At 38.0% G+C, this 24,308-nt stretch overlaps 1 long non-coding RNA gene across 1 annotated transcript in view; it reads right to left on the reverse strand.

The window, feature by feature from the left end:
- The window catches only part of LOC141515830 (uncharacterized), an 86,587-nt gene that overhangs the window by 43,984 nt on the left and 18,295 nt on the right, over nucleotides 1-24,308 (reverse strand). Inside the window, exon 2 of the long non-coding RNA XR_012476560.1 lies at nucleotides 808-919. This is a non-coding gene — a long non-coding RNA (uncharacterized LOC141515830). The remainder of the gene's footprint in view (nucleotides 1-807; nucleotides 920-24,308) is intronic.

Raw genomic sequence — 24,308 nt, forward strand, 5'->3', positions numbered from 1 at the left:
CAGAAGGATGGCAAGCATTTCTATCCCTATTTTACAAATGAGAAAACTGTGGTCCTGAGATTTAAAGCTGGAAATGATTTTTAAAACTAAGCCACTTGGTTTTAGGAAATCTAGAAAAATGAAATGATTTGCCCAATCAAGCCATATGTAGTAAAGTCAGAATTTAAAGTCAGGTCTTTTGACTCCAAATCCAGGGCTCTTTCCATCAACCTTAATGGGTCTGGGGTTGCCAGTATTACAAAGCAGCTACTCATACAAGATTTACCTGGCATTCTCCCAAAGCTCTGCCCAATATGACCAAGGGCATTAAGACATTAGACTCAAGTCAAAAAAAATAGTTTTGACTATTGCTTCAGAAACTGTGCCACCCTGAAACACCTGATCCTCTGTGATCCTCAATTCCTTCATCTGTTATATTATAGGGATAATAAGAGAACCCAACAAACAGGTTTGTTGTGAGATCAAATGAGGTAAAAAAAATTCAAATTTTATAGTACTATTAAAATAGATGTGTTTTTTCTTTTTTTCTTAATAGTTAAATTGTTTTTAATAAACAGAACCTACCTTATTTCCCAATTTTACATCTTCCCCATTGAAAAAAAAGAATGTATATAATGTATATAAAATGTATATAGAATGTATATAAATGTATATAATTAACCAAATCAAACTTCTGCATTCTTCATGTTCAAGTGTATATCATATACTAGTAGAAATATTATATATATTATACATATAACCCATATAGAAATGTTATATTATATATAGTCCAAATATGTGCAAGCACATGTGTTATATTATATTTACATATATGCTTCAGTCTGCATCTTCAGTCCATCACCTCTCTGCCAAGAAGTAGGTGGCATGTTTCATCATGTGTTCTCTGGAGTCCTGATTGATCACTGCTTTGATGAGAGATCTTAAGAGTTTTAGAGTACAAAAAGAAAAAAAGAAAAAAAATTTAGAGTTGTCTTTACCAAGTCTATTGTTATTATGTAAATTGTTTACCTGATTCTATTTACTTCCTTCTGCCTCAGTTCACACAAATCTTCCTATGCGTCTCTAGTCTCTAAAACTTCCCTTTGTCATTTCTTAAAGCACAATGGAATTGTATCCCATTCCTATGGTCTGATAGGGAGCTCTTTTTTTGTTGTTGTTTGGTTTTTGCAAGGCAGTGGGGTTAAGTGGCTTGTACAAGGCCACACACAGCCAGGTAATTATTAAGTGTCTGAAGCCAGATTTGAACTCAGGTAGTCCTGACTCCAGGGCTGGTGCTCTATCCACTGTGCCACCTAGCTGCCCCCAGGGAGCTCCTTTCTGGAGAGGACAGAGAGCTAGTCTTGAAGCCAGGAGGACCTGGATTTAAGTTATTCTTCTAACACATATGGACTGTGTGACTGAGCAAGTCACTCACTGCTGAGTAGTCTAGACAGCCCTCCAAGACTAAAAGTTGCAGAGAAGGGAATTTCTTTATCTCAGAGTTGCCTATATCCATGAAATAAGTCTAATTCCTATCCCCTGACCCAAACAGAGTACTGAGGAAACTAGATAGATTTCCTCCTTGATAGCAGGATTGGCTCTAAAACCTCAGAAAAATAATGAACTGATGCTAGATAGGGTTCCTAAGACAGGAGTGTACCAGACTCCTAGGTGGGACTGCTAAACTGACCTACTCCCTACAGGTCATGGGGCTGGCAAGCTATTAATGCCTCTTCTCACACTGCCTGGCCTCAACACAGTGATAGATGACTCTCTTCCCTGGGAAAATGTGTGTTAAGGTTAACTGTACATTCCCTGGTGCCAGCTTCAGTGTGGTTAGGGGAAAACAATTAACCCATTTAAGAGCAAATATTTGGAAGATGAAATTACTGCTGGGGAATCCAGGCAGCTCTTCCACTCCATAAACCAAGCATGGTTCTACAGTGTCCACACAGACTCACCATTTAGGCTGTGGAATGGAAAAGATTTTGTTAATGATATTGGCATTTCAGGTTATTGGAATAATTCATGTTTGCTCCTGCTGAGAGAACTTTCCAGGAGGACAAAGATTCCTGTATCTTAGTTAATATATACATATATTTACATCTTATATGTGTGTATATATATGTATATGAGTATGTTTCTATTAGTTGAGAAAAACAGAGATAGAAAAATGGAGACACAAAAGGAGAAAGAAATTGAATAGAGTCTGGCCCTATGATTTCATTAGGCCAGAAAGCAGTTGGGTGAAGAAATTCAGGCTGACAGTTCTCTGTAACGTATAGTCTCAGAGAACACCAAGTAGTTAAGTGACTTACTCAGGTCACAAAACAAGTATATGTTAGAATTGAGATTTGAACCCAGGACTTCCTGGATTCAAGGTCAGTTCTCTATCTAATATACTACAAATGCTGCTCCTCTCCCTCAATTCTATTTACTGCTCTCAATCTCCAACACACACACACACACACTCACAGATAAATATAAATAGGCATGGGATTTTCCTATGATTACATAGCATAGAAAACTTCTATTATAGAAAGTCTCCCCATACTCCCTCAAAACAGATTGCCTACTGGTCTATAGCTTTCCATTTTATTCTTTTTTTGGTTTATTCATTTTATATTATTACAATAATCTTGTTGTGAGAGTAAACATAAACCCCCCTCTCCCCCACCCAAGAAGATGAGAAATCTCAAGGATAGTGACAGAGAAAAAAAATGTACTTCAGTCTGTGTTCAGATTCTAATGGCTCTGTCTCTGGGATGAGTTGCCTTCTTTATCATGTCCACCAAAGAAGTTGCTTCATTATTTTTCCCACAGTTGCTATTACTAGCTGTATTTCCCTCCACTCTATTCCTCCCCACTCTCATTTATTCTAGTCTCTCTCTCTCCTTTCACCCTGTCCCTCTTCAAAAATGTATGGTATCTGAGTACCCTCTCCCACAATCTTCCCTCACTTCTATCACATATTTACCCCTTCCTTCCCCCTGTTCCCCCTTATCCCATCCCTTTCCTCTCATTTTTCTCTAGGGTTAGATAGATTTCTATGCCCTATTAAGTGTGTATGTTAGTTCCTCTCTGAGCCATTTCTGATGAAAATGAAGCCTCACTCATTCCACCCCCCCACCTTCCTCCATTCCACTCCATTGAAAAAGATTTTTCTGGATTTTATGTGAAATATCTTAGCCCCTTCTTCCTCTCCTTTCTCTTTCTCCCAATACTTTCCTTTATCAACCATTGATTCCATCTTTTTACTATATTATACCATTATATTCAGCTCCTTCCTGTGCCTTGTCTATATATGCTCCTTCTAACTGCTCTTATAAATGAGAAAGTTTATATGAGTTATCATTATCTTCTTCCCATGCAGGAATGCAAACAGTTCAACATCATTAAGTTCCTCACACTTGGTCTTTCTTGTTCACCCCCCTCTATGGTTCACCTGAGTCCTGTACTTGGAGGTCAAACTTTCTGTTCAGCTCTGGTTGCTTCAATAGGAAAGTTTGAAAGTCCCCTGTTTTGTGGAAATTTCATCTTTTCTCCTGAAAGAGGATGTTCAGTTTTGTTGGGTAGTTGATTCTTGGTTGTAAACCAAGCTCTTTTGCCTTTTGCCTTCCAGAATATCATATTCCAAACCCTAGAAGCCCTTAATGTAGATGCTGCCAGATCCTGTGTAATCCTGACTATAGAGCCATGTTAGTTGAATTGTTTGTTTCTGGCAGCTTTTACTATTTTCTCTTTGACTTGAGAGTTTTTGGAATTTGGCTATAATATTCCTGGAAGTTTTTCTTTTTGGATCTCTTTCAGGAGGTGACCAATGAATTCCTTCAATTTTTATTTTACTCTCTGCTTCTAGGATCTTGGGGCAATTTTGCTGAATTATTTCTTGAAAAATGAAGACTAGGCTCTCTAGGTCATGACTTTCAGGTATCCCAATAAATTTTAAATTATCTCTTCTGGATCTGTTTTCAAGGTCAGTTGTTTTTCCAATGAGATATTTCCCATTTTCTTCTAATTTTTGACTTTTTTGAAATGGTTTTATTTCTTTCTGATTTCTCACAAAGTCATCAGTTTCTTTTAGTTCTATTCTGCATTTGAAGGAGTTATTTTCTTCAGAGAGCTTTTTTAATCTCCTTTTCCAGCTGACCAATTCTGTTTTTTAAGGCATTCTTCTCCTCATTTGCCATTTGTGTTACTTTTTTCCATTTGGCCTAAATTTGTTTTTAACATATTATTTTCTTTAATATTTTTTTGTATTTCTTTCACCAAGCTGCTGATTTGGTTTTCATGTTTTATCTACATTGCTTTTATTTCTCCTCCCAATTTTTCCTCTACCTCTATTAATTGCTTTTCAAAGTCTTTTTTTGAGCTCATCCATAGCCTGAGCCCATTTTCTATTTCTCTCTTAGAGGCTTTGGATACAGAAGCTTCTATTTTGTCATCTTCTGAATCTTCCATGGGATCAAAGTATTTTTCTATGGTCAAATTCTTCTTTTTGTTTTGTTTGCTCATTTCCTTAACCTATGACTGATTTAGTGAACTTCCAAGGCTTTTTTTTTGGGGGGGGGGTTGGGACACCCCACTGGGATCTTAATTTCTCCAAGGTTTTATGAGAGGCTCTAACTGCTTTCTTGACTGTGCTTTGATATGTGGATGACCACAGGCCCTCCCCTCTGTCCTGGAGTTGTGAGGAGAGTCCCTGCTTGGCTATCATAGTATGGAAGTCCAAACTTCAACCTGGTCTGAGTGTGGGCAACAGCAGAGTTCTGCCCCAGAGAGAGAAGAGAGATTTCTGCAGTCTCCCCCAATCCCCTTACCATCTGTGGGATGCACTCTGGATGTGCAGGTTGGCTTCCCCAATTACTACAGCAGGTTCTCACTGCAGGGCGGCTCTGAGGCCAGCACTGGCTCTGCACTCACTCTGCTAAGGCAGAGTTCTCTCACCACCTCTTCAAGCTGTTCCTGGTGATCCCTGGGCTGTGTTGTGGCTGCAGCTGCAGCTTTTCTCCAACCCCCAGTCCTGGTGAAACAAACCTTTCCTGTGGATCTTCTAAGTTGCCTGGGAAATTGTATCACTCAGTCTTCTGTGGGTTCTGCCCCTCTAAATTTTGGCTATTGTCATAATTTGATGATTTTTGGAGATTTGGGGGAAACAAGTTTACAAGAATTCCTGCTTTCACACTGCCATCTTAACTCCACCAGCTTTCCATTTTAAACAAACTGCTTAGACAGCTTGGGAAATTAAATGGTTTGACCATATTCACACAGCTACCTATGACAGAAGCAACAATTCAAATCTTCTTGATTTCACTCTATCAGATTGCTCTCTCACAAATATGTGTATATGTATGTATGTATGTATATACATTTATTTATTTTATCCTACATGTATATATAGATGCATATGTATATCTGTGCTTGTGTATGCATACATGTATTTAATATTATATTTATACATGCACATGTGTATATATGCATATAATTTATTTCATTCCACATGTATAAATGTATTTGCATGCCTCATATCACTCTGTCCTACAGAGCACATATTCCCTTCTCCACAAACTCTGATGCAGTCAATCATTTGCTGCCAACATTCCTATTTGAGTAGCCACTTCTTCCTTGTTGGCTAGAAACAGGTCCAGAGCAACAGTTCTCCTTCCTCCATATTTTTAAGTATGAAACTATAATTTAAAAAATTCATAACTTTATCAAATGTTCTGCTTTTGGTAGAGTGAGTTCTCCAGAAGATGCCCAGTCACCAATGTCCCTGTCACTACAATCCAAGCCAAGTCAACAAGTATTTATTAAGGAATCTATTATGTGCAAAGTGCCTACTAAGTATTGAGAATCCAAAGACAAATGACAAAATAGTTCCTGTTCTCAAAGTGTTTACTTTCTACTGAGGGAATATATATATGTATATATATATATATATGTATATATATATATATACATATATATATATATACATATATATATATATATATACATATATATAAACTGATCGGTAGACCCAAAATGGTAAAGCCAAGGCAATCTTATATTAATTAAAAGAGTCATAATGTCCGAAATAAGAAAGACACAATCTACTGAACTCTGCCCTCATTGAACTCAATCTGGCAAATTGTGTCAATCCCATACTGTGTCTCTAGGTCAGATATTTGATCTGTTTCTTAGAGTGCTTATGTAATTCCTCCAACTCTTCAGGTAATCTCTAGTAGAGTCAGTCCTATGACAATATTATTTCTCCTTCAACCTGCATTGGCCTTTCACTAAATGCTCTCCAGGGATTTTCCCCAGCTCTGGTTCTAAGAGTAGATAATATTTGTCAGGCTGTCAGGTCTCAGAAAGACTTTCCAGAATGTCCTGGATATATAGATGGGAGAATCCCAGAATTCTTTGTCATTCCAGCTATCTTTGCATCCAACAGCATGGAGCCATCCTATGGTTGTCTCTTCTTCCTCTGGCTAATACTAGCTGAGTGTTTCCCTGGTGGCACTTGTAGATCTATATTATTACTTCTAGGGGTACAAGAAGTGATTCCTCCTGACACTCTCAAGTTCTCTCTTCAATGAGAAAGAATTCTATACCTTACTTTTAGAGTCAGGGTCTGCCTCAGACCCTTTCTAGCTGTGTGACCCTGGGCAAGTCACTTAACATTTGTCTGCCTCAGTTTCCTTAACTATCAAATGGGATTAATAATAACACTTAATTAATAATAACATTTGATCAAATAGCACAAGAAATTGTCAGATCTATGGAGGGGGGAGAAGTCTATGATCAATCAAGAGATAAAGAATACTATAAATTGCAAAATGGATGGTTTTGACTACATTAAATTCATTTATTTATTTATTTATTTTTTTATTTTAGGGTTTTGCAAGGCAAATGGGGTTAAGTGGCTTGCCCAAGGCCACACAGCTAGGTAATTATTAAGTGTCTGAGACTGGATTTGAACCCAGGTACTCCTGACTCCAAGGCCAATGCTTTATCCACTACACCACCTAGCCGCCCCGACTACATTAAATTTAAAAGTTTTTTGCACAGACAAAATCAGAAATTCAGAAAGCTGGGAAACAATTTTCACAGTGAAAAAAAGATTCATTTCTAAAATATATAAAGATATGAGTCAAATTCATAAGAATACAAACTATTTTCCAACTGATAAAGTGTCAAAGGATATGAATAGTCAGTTTTCAGAAGAATGAATTGAAGATATCTATGGTCATAAAAAATGCTCCAAATCATTATTGATTAAAGAAATGCAAATTAAAACAACTTTGAGGTACCACTCCACACCTATCAGATAGTCTAAAATGACAAAAAAAGGAAAATGATCAATGTTGGAGAAGATGTGGAAAAACTGAGTCACTAATGCATTGTTGATGAAGTTATGAAATAATCCAACCATCCTGGAGAGCAATTTGGAATTATGCCCAAAGGGCAATAAAACTGTGCCCATCCTTTGATCCAGCAATACTACTACTAGGTCAACATCCCAAAGAGATTATAAAAAAAAGGGAAAAGTTCCACATGTTCAAAAATATTTATAGCAGCTCTTTTTGTAGTGGCAAAGAATTGGAAATTGAGGTGGTACCCATCAATTGGGGAATGACTAAACAAGTTATAATATATGAATGTTTTGGAGTACTATTGTCCTAGAAGAAATCATGAGGGGTTGGACTTCTAAAACGCCTGGAAAGATGTACATGAACTGATACTGAGTGAAGTGAGGAGAACCAGGAGAACAATATACACATTAACAACAACATTGTGAGATGGATCAATCAGGATGGACTCAGCTCCTTTCAACAGTTCAGAGATCAAAGACAATCCTGTAAAATATAGGACCCCATTCTAGACTTCCACAGATAGTGACAAATAAGGAGTTGAATAAGAGTTAAGCCTTAAGACTGTCCTATGCTATAAGATAAACTATCTGAGACCCCAATTTTGGGACTGGAAGATCCAAACTAGACAAGACCAGATTGGACTCACTAAGTCATGGCCCAATCACCATGCCCTTAGTCACTGCATAAGCTTAATTAGCTTCATATATATTAACATCTTTGGCCAAGAAGGAGCTTAAGGTTCATTATAATAATATACAATGTATATGAAGACAGGACCAGGGTGGGGGAACATATAAAGGGAATTCATAAGAGGGGAGGGGAGAAAGAGTTGAAACCTGGAGGAACCTGGACCAATCCTGACTGATGGAATGAGTTGGATGGAACTAATAATATATAAGCTTACTCTTGGTTCTGTAAAGGTGTGGATACTCGGAAAAGCTCTCTTCCCACTTCTTGTGAGAATCATAATAAACAGGGTGCTCACCTCAGTTTAAGTTTTGATTCTTAGAGGGGGAGATTGACTGATACCATTTCTTACAACCCTGAGAAGCCTTTTATGGAGTAAAAACCTACCAAGTCTGAATGAAGAGCAAAACATACCATGTTCACTTTCTTAAACTTCTTTTACATTTTTTCTTTTTTTCTCATGGTTTTTTCTTCCCCCTTAGCTTTAATTCCTGATTAATATGGAAATATTTTCAATGTGATTGCACATGGACAACTTTTACCAGATTGTTTGCCACCATGGGGACAAGGCAGGGAGGGAAGGGTGGTAGAAAAATGTGGAACTCATAAACTTGCAAATACATTAATGTTGAAAATTACCTTTGCATGTAATTGGGAGGAAAAAACAAAAGAAATAAATAACACATCTGACAGTATTGTTGAGAGACTCAAATGAGAAAATATGCATAAAGTGCTAGGACAGGGCCTAGTATATAGTAGGCTTATTCCCTGACCCTCCCCACTCTCCAAATATTGTACTCTTTTTACTTTCCTCCTTTCTCTGCTCTACATACAACTTGCAACCTCCTGATCCAGGTAAGAATTCCCCTTTGCCATCTTTTTATTCTGTTTTTATTCTATGCCTTTTCTTCTGTTTCCTCCTTGAAATACTTCCCCCACCCTTTTCTTAAAGGATCATTTCATTTTCCCTGAAAACCTAGAGAGACAAATTCTGCCCACCATTTTTCCTTCTTCCTTTAGGAGTGAGACCAATTTGTATTTGGTGCTTATGTAAGTGTGATTTGGTTCTAGCTGAAACACAAACATTTTTCCTCTTTATAGATCATGGCAAAATTCTCTTTGCCTTTTTTTTTGCTTATTTGAAGCCAGATTCTTGGTTTTCTGTGTTCTTTTTGCTAGTTCTCTTGGCTAACCCTTGTGGTTAGCTGCAATGGCAAATTGCCTGGTTACCACACCTTTTTGCAGCTTTACAGGTTTCCTCACTGGGATGTCCAGAGTAAACCTTAATTTATTTAGGGCAAGTTTCCCACTTTTTTCTCTCAAGGACAATACAATGGTTCAGCTTTTAATTAGCAGTTAGCACATGCCTACTGAGCCCTAAGGCAGATAGAAGCAATCAGAAGCTGATCCATAAACAGAATTCTGAGTATTTGATTCAATCTACCTACCTCTATCTCCTCTTGGTCCATCATCTACTAATATTTCCCAGCATGCCCCTGGTTGCTCTAGTATACACAACTGACCCAAACCTTCTCCACCATTTAGAACTGGTCTCCTCCTTTTCTCAATTAAACCATCAACACAGTTATCCTGGCCTCACTGCTGATCCCATCACCTCCAGCTATTGAGCTAATCCTCCTTCTGGACAAACCCACCATTTTTCTTCTCCAAATCAGCTGAATCAAACCTCCTCCAGGAAAACTTCTCTGACCACCTCAGCCCACAATAGTCTCTGATTCACTTTAGTGTAAGATGTACATACATATAAATCTCCTTTCTAATCTTTGGCTATTAAAATGCTTGTAATTCATGATATTTGTTAAGATTATAATAAAAAAGAAGAATTGAGAAGTAGGAGGGTCTCTTTTCAAATCCTACCTCTGATATTTAGTAAATGTATGACCTTGGATATGTGACTGAGACTCAGTATCTTTATCTGTAAAACAAAGGGAGTCTTCTAACTCTCCATCTATGACTCAATAATCTTAGAATCTATGATCCTGTTGTCTTATAGATAGACAAGAGATTAAGTCTCATGTCCCTAAGTTTCACTCTTGAGTCCTCAACAGTAAATTCATTACAATAGTCATTCCCTCACTTATCCACCCAATGCCTCACTACATACTATCTCCCTCTTACTCTCCTTCTCCTTGAGTTCTAGAGCTTCTGATTTTACACACCATTCTTTGATAATCATAAGTTTTAAAGAGGCAATGTGATAGAATGGAAAGCATATTACATCTGGAGGGGCAAAACCCTGATAAGCAGAGTGATTATGGATGACTCATTGCCCCTCTCTAAGCCTTGGTTTCCTCCTTTATAAAACAGTAGAAACAATAAATACATCATGTACCTCACAAAATTATTTTGAGGAAATTACTTCACAAACTTTAAATTTCCATAAAAATTTATTTTAAAATAATTCACAACCTAGGCCCAACATACATTTTCAGCCTTCTTATAAGTCCTTTCCATTCTCTATGATTCAGTCAAATTGACCTTCTTAAGGAGTATTTATTTATCAGTATTCATGTGCCTACTATGTGCCAGTCACTCTGCTAGGTATTGAAGACAATAAATAAAACAATTCCTATTATTAAAAACACATGACTTTTCATCCCTGTCTTCCATGGATTTGCATTGGTTTTCTCCAGGCCTAGAATGTCCTTCTTCCTCATTTCTACCTCAAAGAATTTTCCTTGATTTCCTTCAAGGAACATCTTAAACATGAAATAACAACAATAACAACTAACATTTTCAAAGCACTTCGTATGTCCTGGACATCATTTGAAGGGCTTTACAATTATTATTTCATTTGACCTTTCCAACACCTTTGAAGATACGTGTAAGTGCCCTCCTAAGCAGGAAAATTATATTTTGTATATAACCAGTTATTCAAGAATCATTCTTCAAAAGGGAAATAGGCTACATCTTCCCCTAAGGCATCAGGGATACCCCTGAAGGGTTAGTGTCTCTTCTTTAATGCTATTAATTCAAGTCCTTGTTCTAGGTATGTTGCTCCTTCTAGCAACTAGAGCTCCACTTCCATTTAACCAATTAACACTAATTACTTTTTGCAGAAGGATATTTTCTTCAAAAACATAGAAGGAACAGCAGTACAAACATATTCCCCCACCACTTCAGAGGCACAATTCTCCCCATACCATTCCAGTCACTGAGGAGAATGGACTCAAACTTAATTCAATATCAACATAGTCTAGGTCCTATAACAAAGTCACATTCAAATGTTTGCCAGATGAGTACTCATCTCAGCTACTCCTGGGTTCAGTCCTGAAGGTTATTTCTCAGTCCTTAGGATATCTATGTTTGACTGACTGAAAAACATGAGAATTAATAGATTTTTTGGGTGGCTCCTCTTGACCTTTCAAAAATCACAAGATTTTAGCCTCCAGATTAATCTCTTTCAACTAAACAAAAGAACAAATGCTGAGGTTAAGGACCAAGGCTGTTTTCATGGGCTACTCTTTAACTAGAAGGAGTCAATTGAAGAGAAGACATCAAATTATATCAATCATAAGTGGGGGAAAGGTCAAAGAGTATTCTTCGAATGGCTGCTGTGTACTGTGTGTTTCACAGAAGAGAATCATTTCCAGATTTTCTATCAATGCTCCAAAGTCTCTCCAAGGTACTTTCATTACATATGATCACATCTCAAACAGGTGACTCAGTCTTTTCCAGGCAGAGAATTGCATCAAGGATAGTGAGCATACTCACAGCAATTTCTGTTATTCAATCATTACAATCCTTTCTAACTTTTCAAGACTCTTTTGGGGGGCTTCTTGGTAAAGATACTGAAGTTGTTTGCCAACTCCTTCTCTAGCTCATTTGAAGATGAGGAAACTGAGACAAAAAGAGTTAATTGACTTGTCCAGGATCCCACAGCTAGTCGGTGTCTCAGGTTACATTTGAGCTCATGAAGATGAGTCTTCCTGACTCCAGGCCCAGTGCTCTGTGCACCTAGCTACTCTTGGGAGACTGAGGCCCAGAGAGGGAAATGACAAAATCACACATCTGAGAAGTAATAGAACTGGTTTTAAGAAGCAAGGTATTTGAGTTGTAAAAATTTCAAGGACTGGGAAGAAATAACCACTGTGAGGAACAGTGAGGAACCACCATACTGCATGATATTGCATCCCTGAAGCTTTGTCCTTATTAGGGCAATGGAAGATGGACCACCCATTAGTAAAACACAAGCCAATTAAAATTTCAGAATTATATAGTCCTAAACTATAAAGGACCTCAGAAAGGAACCTCCCCTACCTAATGCAGCAATCTCCTTATCCACAGGCTCCCTGACAGTTTATTTGAACAACCCCAGTTACAGGGACTTACAAATCAGTGTCCTAATTTCAACTTATCCAGCTGTGTTTATACTAGAGAAGATCTGAAATGTTGATACCTAGAACAAGTCATGGAAGTTTAGACAAATCCCTTCCCCCAGTCTGTTTCCTCATCTACAAAAAAAGAGTTATTGGTTTAAATGATCTGTATGAACCCTTCCAACTTTAATATTGTTTCTCTTTAGGTTCCTTTTAACCCTAACACTGTTGTTCTGGGTTCTAAGGTTCCTTCCTTCTCTAACATCTATGTTCTGTGTTCTAAGGTCAAACATCATTTTTTTTTTATTTGATAATATAACCACCTCTGTTCTAGGGTCATTGGGAGCTCTGAAAGCAATGTTCTGTGTTCTAGGGCTCTGCCTATTTTAACATCCTATGTTCTATACTTCAATATTCTCTATGGGTCTATGATACTAGTTTTCTGGTTGCTAAAGTGCCATAAAATGGCTTTGAACATTTGAGATTGTTTCTTCTTTCAAAGAAATCAACTTAGTGCCTCTGGAGCCAAGGTTCAGTCATTTGTAAATATAGCAACTCTTCACAGAGCTTCATAATAGTAAGAGCTCAAATGCTCATTGACTGACTGACTGGGTGACATACCAGAAACTGCTGAGTACTTAGACCTTTATATAGAAAGCAACTTCTTACTCTATGAAAAGCATCTCCAATGATGCACCACCAAACCACTGGAAAACAAACTGCAATTATGCAGTGGAAATTTTTTCTGGGTCTTTTTACATAAACAAGTTCATTTGTTCATTCAAGAAATCCCAAGTACATCAAAGGCACTGTTTATATTAAAAGGAAGAAACAGAAAATTTGGCTTGGACCCCTGCCAGCTCTCCACCTACAGAGCTGTCAAGCTGTTAGATCAACACAGGGGAGCACCCGTGTTTGTGCTGAAGGGATAGCCAAAGCCAAAGGTGTAACTTCTTGGACACAGCATCCAGGCATGTTTAGCCACTGGACTTGTATTACTGGAAACAAAATGACCAGTGTTTGCTGGGAAATAAGAGCCAAACTGGGGACTCAACGGAGATGTCAGCATGCATGATCGTGCATACCCTGGCTAAGAAGCCTCCATTCCTGCAGACAGATAACTGCTCTTAACAAGTAGTAACATCTGGATGCTTCTGTTCACTATTGAACTCATATCCCAGAAGAATTGCTCCTTCCAAGCCCCAGATGTTAAATCCTCCCCAAATACAGATGGTTTGTGAGCATTTAGAAAAGAACATGGGGGATTATACTTTAAGGAAGACAATGACAAACTATAGGAGGGCAACTGAATTGGTGGAGGGTATGGATATCACATCATATAAGGAACTGTTGAGGCGGTTGGGTATGATGAACCTTACAAAGATCACAACCTCTAGACCTGTAGTTGGATGGGATTTCAGGAAACACCAGTTTCAACCCTATGCAAATCATGAAACCTGTGTGCAACATCTAGTCTCTAAACAAAGAACTCCAGGGACAAGGAACTCACTACCTCCTAAAGCAACCCATTTCATTGCTTGGTCTTTCTGACTCTGAAGAATTTACTCCTTTTATTAAACTCATGCTTACCTCCCTTGGACTCCCCTTCCTTCCCCAATGATTCTAATTTTCCTGTGAGAGTTCAGCAAAGATGGTCTCATTTCTTTTTCACAAATATTTCAGAAAATTCAAGATAGTTTTCATGGTCTCATTTCTGCCTCCCTTCTTTGGTCTTAAAAAAATAAAGAAATCCATCTACCCACACTTATCTTGCTAGTGCCTTCCCCCCTGAAATTACTTTCCATCTACTCTGTATGATCTTGTGTGTTCAATCATCTTTCAGTCATGTCCAACTCTTCATGACCCTATTTGAGGTTTTCTTGGCAAAGATAGCAGACTAGTTTGCCATTTTCTAATTCAACTCTTTTTATAGATGAGGATACTGAGGCAGAGTTAAGTTACTGGCTCAATTAGAAAGAATCTGAGGCCAGATTTGAATTCAGGAAGATGAGTCTTCTGACTCCAAGCTTGCCTCTCCATATACCATGGCAGCACCAAGTTGCCCCACATCTGAATGTATATAGTTATTTATAAGGAACTGCTTTCATGAAGTCTCCCCCATTAGTCTGTGAGTTCCTTAAAGGTAGATTTAGCCTTTTATTTTTTAACCTTTCTTTGTCACATTTGTAACTTTCTTTACTCTATAAATATTTTGTTTATACATAGTGGTCCAAGGGAGACAATATGCAAACAACTATGTAAAACAAAATATATATACAGAGTAAAACATAAATGATAAAGGGTTTGAGAGAAGAGACTCTTTTTGCCTCCCTTTTATCTCATTATTTAGTACATTACAGGGATGTAAATAAAATGCCTAATGACTGTCTGACTGGCTTCATTTCTCCAGAGTTTAGAACAGTCTTCTATTTAATAAACATTCAATAAGCATTTGTTGACTGATACATTATATAACTTGAGCTCCAATCCTTCTCACCCTTACCCTGTTAATTTGAGGGACTAAATGGGGCTGGAACCAGAAGAGGTCATTTCATCCTTAGACTCTTAGAGGACTTGAGATAAGAAAAGCTAGCAAGTTTTCAAGCATCCTGGGCACCCTCTTTTCTAGCCTTTGGATATTTAAAGACAATTGCCATTTGTTCCCCCATATCCCCAGACCAAATATCATTTTCTTAAGACTAATCATCTAAGTTTTCTTATGGCATGACTAAGTCACCTACTATCTGAGTCATCATCTTCTAGCTATGCTTCTGCTTATCAATGACATTCAGCACAGGATAACATCATCACAGATTTACAGCTTGAAGAAACATTAAAATTCATCTAATCTAACCCCCCCCTCATTTTACAGATAAGAAAACAGAGGAGTGATATGTCCAAGGTCCCAACGGTTTTAAGAGTCAGAGCTAAGACTCAAGCCAACTTCTCTAATTCTACCCCCAGCACTCTCTCCATTAGGTCACAATTCTTAGAAGGTGACTCCCAGTAGAGGATAAATTCAGAGAGTATCCATAGAAAGTGTCAGCTTAATAAGTTGCTCCCCTGATCTGTCTGTATGATCCTCAAAGGGGTATCTTAATGCAATCTTCTGAACAAGAAGCAACAAACCCTCCTGTCTCTATTGTGATTTATGCTTTTTGTAGTGTTTTCATATCTCATTTCATATCTCATATCTCATCCCTAATAAGATTCCCACCACCACTCCCCACATCATCCTAGAGCTCTTTAAAATTGCCCCAAGAGCTCTCAACTTGAATTTCCTGAGTTATCCTCAGTGGGAAGACAGTGATGGATAGAGGAAATATTTGGAATAAGAAGGCCTGAACTTGAGCCCTGTCTCTTGTCACCTATTTATTTAGCTATGTGACCTTGAGAAAAACATTTGGCTTTGAGAAATCTCTGCTTTCCTAGCTATCAAATGGAGACAAACTAACACAAAAATCCCATCATAGGACTGATAAAGAATCAAGTGATAAAACAGCTGTAAAAGGAATCTTTTGGTATAGTGCACAAAGAGCATTAACTCTGAATCAGAAAACCCAAGTTCAAATCCCACCTCTGACCCTTAACCTTTGTGATCTCTGAACCTCAGTTTCCTCATCTGTACAATGAAGAAGTTGGAATAGTTGGCCCCCAAGGTCCCTTTCTGTCCTAAATCTATGGTTCTCTTTCTATTCTAAATCCATGATTTAGCACGGTGCCTAGTATATTGTAAACACAATAAATGGTTCTTGACTGATTGGACTGGTTTCCTATCTCCAGATCTGAACTCTATAAGATGAGTCTTCAGATCTTCAATCCACTGTGCACCCAGCCACCCATCCTAGTATACAGTTAGCACTCAAGAAATGTTTCATGACTAAAGTGGAAACATACTTAACACAATTGCACATATATGACCTTTATCAGAATTCTTGCCATCTTGGGGAGAGAGAAGGAAAAGAAAGAAGAAAAGTTTGGAACTCAAAATCTTATAATAAATGACTGTTGAAAATTATCTTTACATGTAATTGGAAAAAATAAAATATTATTTACAAAAAAATGTTTATTGGCTAATTTTTTATATTGCATGGCTTCCAGTTCTCACATTTTTATTCCAGGGACTTATTACTATTATTAAATATCTTCTCTAGGATTTAGAAGAGCCTTATCTTTCCACTACTTCAGACTGAGCTAACCAAACTTCCCTCAGCAGACAAGAACAGAGATGACTCAGACCCAGTCACCCCTTCCTCCTTGTCTTGTCTTTGGTCTTTCCTCCCTCTGCCAGCCTAGGCAATCTCAAACTCATCCTCTCAAGGAAGGTGGTTAGGAACTGGTAGGCTTCTTCTAGGCTCAGAAAACAGTCACTATCCAACAATTTGTATACCCAAGACAGCTCCAGGGACCAAGGTAGGAGCATCCATGTACAGTAATAAGTACCTGCTGACCAAGGAAGATGGCAGCCTATCAGAGATAGCATCACATCTCAGCTTCCTCTCTGCCTGCACAGGCCCAAAGATGTATTTACTGTAATTACATCTCATAATTTGCAGTCTTATTCAGCTTTAATGAGTGAAATAAGCAGTCCTTCAGCTGTTCTCTGAAACAGGAGGCTGGTTGTGTGATCTCTCTGAGGGTTCTGACTGCAGAGAAGAGTTCAGACAGAACTGCCCCCACAATCTGCCTTCAGAGAAGACCCAGCACAGAGACAGAAAATGATCTTCTGATACAAGAACTCCAGCTCCCATTGACTTTCTGCCCGTTAAAAGAGGAAATGTAGATGATTTCTCCAGGAGCAGGGGTTGATCAAATGGAAAGCAACCCCCTCCCCCAAGGGCTAATCAAACCAGTAGAATGGTTATTATTACGGGAAGGGCACTGAACCAGGAGTCAATAGACCAGGGTTCAAAATCCATCTTTTTCACTTCTTCTCTGGAAGGCTCTGCTAATTTATCATTATGGTACAGAGGAAAAAGGATTGAGCATGGAATCACAGGTATTGAGTTCATATCAAATCTTTGTCACTTATTCCCTTGTGACCTTGGATCAGTCATTAATTTCTCTGGGTCTGACCTTCCTCATCTGTAAAATGAGAAGGTTGGCCTAGATGGCCTCTGTCCCTTCAACTCTAAATCTATGATCCTATCAATCATGTCAGACAGCCAGGTGATGCAGTAGATAGAGGACCAAGCCTAGACTCAGAAAGAATCATCTTCCTGATGACTTCAGACATTTACCAGCTGTGAAACACTTAATCCTGTTTGCCTCAGTTTCCTCATTTATAAAATGAGTTGGAGAAGGAAGTGGCAAACCACTCTAGTATCTTTGCCAAGAAAATCCCAACTGGGGTCTTGAAGAGTCAGACATGACTAAACAACATAAATCCTGTAAATCAAGGAAAATAATGTTTGCACTATTAGTCTCACAGGATTGTTGAGATGAGAAAATAAGAAGTCACTCTAAAGTACTAAGCAATAATAATTCATATTTCTAGAACATTTTAAGGTTTACAAAGTGTTTTCCCCTGTGACAAGCCTATGAAGCAGGAAGCACAAGAATTATTACCCTATTATACAGATGAGGAAACAGACCAAGGAAGCTAAAATGACTTGCTTGTGAAATTGTGGTAGTAGTAATAGTTGTAATAGTAGTTGTGGTAGTAGTAGCTGCTGTTATTGTTAGTTGTTGTTGTAGTTTTAGTAGAAATGATAATAATAGCAATATAATAATATTAGACAGCATTTATATAGTGCTTTAAAGTTTACAAAATATTTTACATACATTATCTTATTTAATACTAATAAAAATAAGAAAAAGTAATGGTTAAGGTAATTCATTATAAATAATAGATGTCAAAGGTAAGCGCCTAAACTAGACCTCCAGGCTACAAATCCAGCTCTCACCTTCTTACATCACTCTCCCTTTCTCCTCCCCAACCTCAGTGCCACCTACACCATAAATGCCAGCAATTTATTTTAGCAGACAAAGCTCTCCCAGCCAGAGAGAAAAGATGATGACTTAGAAAAAACTGAGGGGTCAACCAGGGTGAGGCTTTATTAGAACTAGGTCTTCTCCCTCCCCAGCAATCCCTTGGATCTCAAAGAAGGTAATCTGAGGACACATCAGAGATTTCTCAAAGTTGAGAATAAATATACAGAATTTACTACCTTAGGAGGTTTTGTGATGGGATGAACAGTGGTATCGACTATAAAGAGTTTGAGAAGGGTTCAAGAACTACAAGGGAAAGTACCCCCTGCCCTTTTGAGTTTGACATTGAAGTCATTAGAACTCTGGAGTCAAAACTCTGCATCAGATGAGTCTTGGAATTATACTGGTAACCTGAGGAATATAATAGAATGATCAAATCCAAACACTTCTGATGGTTCAGCAGACAGAATACAGGGCCTAGAGTCAAGAAGACTCATCTTTCTGGATTCAAATCCAGACTCAGACATTAATTATTTCTCTGACCTTAGGCAAGTCATTTATCCCTGTTTGCCTTGGTTTCTTCATCTGTAAAATGAACTAGAGAAGGAAATGGCAAACATATATCACTATTCTTTGCCAAGAAAATATCAAATGGGGTCAAGGAGAGTCAGATATAATCCAAATAATTCAAAAACAACAGTAATGTTCTCAAGTCTGTAGTTTGACTGAGAATCTGCAGAAAAGGAAAATGATGCTGCTTTTCTTCTCTGTGGTTTAGGAAGGAGGGCAGTCATCTTTTTTTACTCAACCTTCACCTATTTTATGGCACTGGCATCTTGGAAATCTCTTGTGACTAGCCAAGAGGGGAATTTCTTTTTCCCCTTCTTTCCTTTCTTCTTCTCTGCTCTTCTCTTGGACAATTCCTGGGAACTCTAACCCAAGATTTCTCCAACTTGATATTCATGATTCTAGGGGTTCAAAGTTGTGGGGGTCTACCTGTGTTTAAATAAAAGAGCTCCTGCCCTTGGTGTCAAGCCCTGCTCCCTTCAAGAGACTGTGGGGTTGGTAGGGAGACGTCAATGAGAATTGTAGCTTATGGGACCAGAGATTTCCTGCCTATGACCTAGAAACTAATCAGTTTTACTTAGAACTATGGCAATAACTAAATCAGCCATGAGAGAATTCTACCACTGGGAAATAGGGGGTAATATTTTCTTACCTTCAAATTCCTTCCCCACCAAAAGCTGGAATGAAAGTGACCAGAATGGAGGATATGAGGAGAAAGTGAAGACCAGAGGCAAAGGGAAAAACAAATCCACTTCCAGAAATAGCTGTTCTTTTAGGGGTATCTTTGATTTTTAGCTCCAGATTTGGAAATGCTTGCCTCCAACTCCTGGGATGGACTCCTTGTGACTTCCAATAAAAATAAAATTGATGGTGAAAATCATGGTGATGATGGTGATGAAGATAATAATGTGTTTGTACAATGATTTGTTCATGGAGATGTAGGAGTTCAGGATGGCAATTGAAGACCAGCTCATCACTCCAGAAACTACAAAAAAGATTATCCTTAAGGAACTCAGACAGTGATCAATGTAGATCATTCAAGAAAAGAAACTGCAAGTATCACTGTAGGCTTTAAAATTTTAACACAAATACCCAGCAAGACATTTTGTATTCATGTGCTGCTGAAGCAAACCAAGAAAACTGCCCAAAAATGCCAACTGGAGCCACAACAAATTTATGCTGTATAATCTCAACTAGGCCCTCAATGGAGCAAAAGTAATTCTTCTTATACCTCCCTTGTGGAGGCAGCCATGATCTGAGTTCAAATCCAATCCCAGACAATAGCTATGAGATTCTGAATAAGTAAGTTACTTAACCCTGTTTGCCTTAATCCACTAAAGAAGAAAATGGAAAACTATTCAAGTATCTTTACCAAGAAAATCCCATGGACAGTAGTGGCATGCTATGGTTTACAGGGTCAAAAAGAGTAAGACACAGCTGAATAAATGAACAATAATAACAATGAATTACTATTCCCCTAAAGGGGTTGTTTGTCCTTTATTCTCAAAGAGGATCATGACATCAGGGAAGTGATGCCATGAACTGGATTTAGGTGAGGAAGAGTTGTACAAAGTCACCAGCTTCTCTTTCTCCTCCAGAGTCATATGGGTTCAGTGACAAGATATAGATCAAAACAACTGAAAATGGCCTTGGATGGAATGGGAGATCTTGGTCTTTTTCAGCTAAGGTCTTTTCCAGGTCCTAGTTTGACTGAGACAGAGCTCACTCAATTATTAAGTTAAGTAAGAAATGAGGCAAAGAATGACCTTTAGTCAAAAAAAATCAGTCTTGGAGTGCAGAAACAATTGTTATTTACATTCATTTTGAGTCATTCAGGGCCCAAACAGTAATCAAGTAGGGATAGCCTGGGACTAATTGTTGGCCAATCTATTAAAACTAAAGTGATTTGGGGATGGTAAACCCCAAGATATCTTGTCAAGTTTCAGCAATCAAAATGTCCATTCCTTTGGGAAGAGCATCAGATAAGGGTATGATACCCTTTGTGGACAGAGAAAGAAGAGAGTAGGGGAGGATGACAAACAGGCATTTATTGATGGTCTATGCTAAGCACTATACAAATAACTCATTTGATCCTCACAACGTACCTTAAGAAGTAGGGACAGTAACATCTCCATTTTACAGTTGAAAAAGCTGAGGTAGATGGAGTTAAGTGACCTGCTCATAGTCACAGAGCTAATAAGCAAATGAAACTGGCTTGGAACTCATGTCTTCCTGACTGCAAGCTCATCACTCTATTCACTTTGCCCTGCAGCTATTCTTTTTCCAAAATTTTTTCTATATAGCTTCCTTGTACATTATCGTTTACAAGTTGTCTTCCCATTCGACTGTGCTCCTTGAGAGCAGAGACTGGTTTACGCATTTTAGGCTTTTTGCCTTTCTTTCTAACCCTGCCATTTATCACAGTCTCATACTTAATAAATGCTTATTGATGAACTGATCTGAGGTCTGAAGCCAGCTAGACATATCCCACAGTGTGTCTGTTCTGTCTGGCTCACTAGTCAGGCAGCATGGCCCTAGCTAGGCAGTTGTTCCAAAACTTCCCTCCGAGTCACAAAATTAACCGACTTCACAGGTCTAAAAATGACTGTAGGATGCCAAATGTCAAAGCATCAGAGTCAGAAGAGTCTTAATGACACAGAATATCAGAACTGGAGGGGGGGCTTTAGAGTATAGACTGAGACTCCAGAACATTGAATGTCATAGAACTCTCTGCCTTTTCTGACCTACTTCAAGTTCCAGCTAAACCCCTTCTTGAGAAGCTTTTCCCAGTCCTTCTTTATATAGCTTGTTTATTCATAATTCTCTACATGCTTTCTATCTCTCCCATTAAATTGTGAGCTTCTCAAGGGCAGGGACTATTCTTTATCTTCCTTTGTAACCTCATAAGACCTGCCACAGAGTAGGTTCCTAATAAATATTTATTAAATAAATAAATGTTTAATTATATGCTAACTGGTATGTAGTAGGCACTTAATAAATGTTTATTGACTTGAGTTGGTAGCTTGAATTATATATCAGAGGCTCAATATCTTTCATAGCTTTTCTGAGGACAAATTCCTATATTACAAATCTAAACCTCAAAATAGAGTGCCAAAAATGGTACTAGGCTTAAGCTATTAGCAAAGACCAGACTGTCACACATATCACCCAGTCTCATAAAACTTAAGAATGACATTTTTCATAGATGATGCCATCCCAAATATCCTCCAAGTTACATTGAACAGAGTATAGAGATCTGACTCAGGAAAAAAAGTCATGCGGGAATCCGGTGAGATACATATCAACCCTGTTGTCCTATTTGCTACTGGAATTGTCCCAATGATACTTTCAGTGAACATATATAAGGTGAACTTCCATTCGAATGTGAGCTTTCTGCACTTACTAAAAACAATTCATATACCTATCTGTACAGTAACTAGCAGGATTGTAAATGGTTCTGGAACCTTTTCTATATGAATCTAACAGGAAAAAGGTGAGGATGAGATGTCAACAACAATAAAAAAAGAGGCAGGGTGGTTCAGTTTGTAGAGAGCTGGCCTCAATCAGGAAGATCTGGTTTCAAGTCTTGCCTTCGGCACAAACAGGTTGTGTGACCTGGGCAATTCATTTAAACTCTTGGTGTCAGAGAAAAATTGTCTAAGACTGTAATTTTCAAAAAGTGTGCCAACCTTCACTGATAAAAGAAATTCATCACCAGGAGTTCTCTGCATCAATTAAATCAATTAAATAAATATTATTTCAGTTGAAATATTAAATATCAAATTTGTATTTGATAAGCACTTTCACAAACTTCATCTTCTTAGACCCTAACAATAACAATATTCTTGGGATTTAATCAGGTCAAGATGTTAGAGATGAAGGGAAGTTAAGCAACTTGCTCAAAAGCATATTGAAAGTTACTAGTTCTGGGGCGGCTAGGTGGTACAGTGGATAGAGCACCAACCCTGGAGTCAGGAGTACCTGAGTTCAAATCTAGCCTCAGACACTTAAAAATTACCTAGCTGTGTGGCCTTGGGCAAGCCACTTAACCCTATTTGCCTTGAAAAAAAAAAAAAGAAAGTTACTAGTTCTTTAAGTCATAGGAACTCCTGGTTCCAAGTATCTGAGAATCAACTGTTTAATTAGCAGTGAAAACATTTACACCTCAGAAATCTGAAAACACTAAAAATCAGATACTGATTCATTGTTTTGTTGATTTCTAGACTTAAGAAAGTGGTGGAGAATTTAATAATGCAGATTAAACTTAAAGAAATGCCATGTATATTTTTTTTTTCTTCAGAGAGCTGGTTGTTAAATAATTACCAGTATACCCACATAGAATACAGGGCTCAAGGATATAAAATCATAGATCTATCTATCCATAGCCAGAAAAAGACCTTTATGGCTATTTAGCCCAACCCTCTCTTTTTTTTCAGATAAAAAAAAATACTGAGACCTAGAGAGAGGAAGCAACCTAACCAAGGTCTCACAAGTGGTAAAAGTCTGGGCAAGAATTTAAATCCAGGTACACATGACTCCAAAACAGTTGCATTTTACTCTTTACCGCCAACTTCAGAATGACAATTGGAATAGCAGCAATTACCGAAGGGTATTAAAGCTGAGGGACTGACATGGGACCTACCACATCAAGAAGAAGTATTTATAGCTGTGACCCTATAGAAAGAGAAGAATTCCATTTCCCTTGACTCTATCCCTCACTGTTAAACAGCACTGAAAATATCTACTTGCCTCTTTTAGGAGCCTAAGACAAACCAAATGATGAGAGAAGACAAACTTGAAGGAAAACAGACCCAGTGAATGTAGAAATGATCAACTCCCCCTTGGGAACACAAACTTGTTTCTCTCTAAGACCTCCCACTTGCCATAACCATCTTCTGTGTTTCCAAAAAGCCTTCAGGGTGGGAATAGACACCTGAGTGAATTTTGGAGAAAAAAAGTTGACATTTCTAAGGCAAAGTCCAGGCCCAGTTCACTAAACATGATAGCCCCTGAGATCTATGATCCTATGAATTACTATCTACAACGTAGAATAGTGAGATATTGATCCAAAGTATGAATGCATGTACATTTAAAGTAAGGGTGTGCTTTGACCACTGAAAAATAGTATTCCTTTGGAAGGACATGAGGGAATGGCCTCAGCTTTAGAATGTTAGACTGAATGGGGGTAAGACCCAAGGATCAGATAAGTTAATATAGATAAAGCCTTAAGTAGGACCACTCTTGGAGACTGTCAGTACACAGCATGATTATATCATAGTATTTAGAACTGGAAGAGACCTTAGGAATTCACTCCCTCATTTTTCAGATAAGAAAACAGAAACTTACAAACTTATAAGGTCATACAGCTAGTAATAATAATAAAAGCTAGCATTTGTAAGATACTTTAGAGTCTGCAAAGCATTTCACTCCTATATTATCTCTTTTG

This window comes from Macrotis lagotis, chromosome 1 (genome assembly GCF_037893015.1).
Source record: "Macrotis lagotis isolate mMagLag1 chromosome 1, bilby.v1.9.chrom.fasta, whole genome shotgun sequence".
NCBI lineage: Eukaryota > Metazoa > Chordata > Mammalia > Peramelemorphia > Peramelidae > Macrotis > Macrotis lagotis.